The sequence below is a fragment of the Mandrillus leucophaeus genome, unplaced genomic scaffold (genome assembly GCF_000951045.1).
Source record: "Mandrillus leucophaeus isolate KB7577 unplaced genomic scaffold, Mleu.le_1.0 Scaffold230, whole genome shotgun sequence".
NCBI classification, from domain to species: domain Eukaryota; kingdom Metazoa; phylum Chordata; class Mammalia; order Primates; family Cercopithecidae; genus Mandrillus; species Mandrillus leucophaeus.
In genome coordinates this window covers 549,956-551,568 of record NW_012102366.1, presented here as the reverse complement: position 1 = coordinate 551,568, position 1,613 = coordinate 549,956, and the positions used below count along the sequence as shown (strand labels likewise).

The 1,613-nt window shown below is 52.8% G+C and overlaps 1 long non-coding RNA gene across 1 annotated transcript in view; it reads left to right on the top strand.

Annotated features, from left to right (window-relative positions):
* LOC105540988 overlaps positions 1 to 1,401 on the top strand; it is a 24,888-nt gene extending 23,487 nt beyond the window's left edge. Inside the window, exon 2 of the long non-coding RNA XR_001006283.1 lies at positions 902 to 1,401. This is a non-coding gene — a long non-coding RNA (uncharacterized LOC105540988). The remainder of the gene's footprint in view (positions 1 to 901) is intronic.
* The last annotated feature ends 212 nt before the right edge of the window (positions 1,402 to 1,613 follow it).

Here is a 1,613-nt window from a genome sequence, read left to right as displayed (position 1 = left end):
TACAGGCAAGTGCCACCACACCTGGCTAATTTTTGTATTTTTAATAGAGACGGGGTTTCGCCATGTTGGCCAGGCTGGTCTCCAACTCCTGACTTCTGGTGATCAGCCTGCCTTGGCCTCCCAAAGTGCTGAGATTACAGGCATGAGCCACCGCGCCTGGTCGACAGCCCCATTTTACAGACAGAAAACTGATACCCAGGTACATGGATTCTCTGTGAGCAGATCACACAGCTGGTAAGAGGCAGAGCTGGTCTCAGTGGCTGCTGAGCCCTTACGTGTATGTGACATGAAACACAGATGGTCATTTATGTATTCCAACAACCTTGCAAGGCAGAAAATACCTTCATGTTATAGATGAGGAAACGGAGGCAAGGAGCGAGTAAGCAACTTGCCTGAGGTCAGGTGGGTGCCAGAGCAGGGACTTGAGCCTCGGGAACTGACCATGGGACCCTCTGGGGGACCACGGGCTCCATCTCCTGGGCGGTGGAATGAGGGTCTCTTTCAGCACAAATGTTCCATAACCACAGGGAGAAACAGGGACTGCAGCCTATTCCCCCAGGACTGGGCAATGGAGAAACCCTGACTGGTTAAGACCTTCCAGGTAGGCCAGGCGTGGTGGCTCACACCTGTAATCCCAGCACTTTGAGAGGCTGAGGTGGGCAGATCACAAGGTCAGGAGTTCGAGACCGGCCTGGGCAACATGAGACCCCCATCTCAAAAAAAAGAAAAAAGACATTTCAGATGGGACTACATATAGGCCCTGCTCTTGGCCCAGGCAGCAACTGCCACGCTCTGGGGACCTGAGTCAGCTTCTAGGTATTTCAGAGCCCGAGGATCCACCAGAGCCACTCTCACCGCACAGGGGTTATTAATGAATGCTAATTAATATCTGTGTTCACAGAGCCAGCCAGGCCCCTGGGCCTGGAACATCCACAGGAGGAAAGTACAAGAACCCCAGCACCCTGCCAAGCAGCAGGGACTCTTCAGACGCCCGAGGGCTGGTTTGCCCAGAGCCAGCTGGGAAGGACTCATGGTGACCAGAAGGGGAAACTGAGGCACTGCTGAGCACCAACAGTCCTGGAGAGCTTTAAGAATGGTTGCCATCTGAGGCCAGGCACAGTGGTTCATGTCTATAAACCCAGCACTTTGGGAGGCCAAGGCAGGCGGATCACTTGAGGTCAGGAGTTCGAGACTTGTCAGGCCTCTGAGCCCTAGCTAAGCCATCATATCCCCTGTGACCTGCACATAGACATCCAGATGGCCTGAAGCAACTGAAGATCCACAAAAGAAGTGAAAATAGCCAGTTCCTGCCTTAACTGATGACATTCCACCATTGTGATTTGTTCTGGCCCAACCCTAACTGATCAATGTCTTTGTGACAATACACCCTCCCCACCCTTGTGATAATGTACTTTGTGATACTCCCCCACCCTTATGAATGTACTTTGTACCATACACCCTCCCCACCCTTGAGAAGGTACATTGTAATATTCTCCCCGCCCACCTTGAGAATGTACTTTGTACAATCCACCCCCTCCCTGCAAAAAGATTGCTCCTGGCCAGGCGCGGTGGCTCACGCCTGTAATTCCAGCACTTTGAGAGGCCGAGGCGGG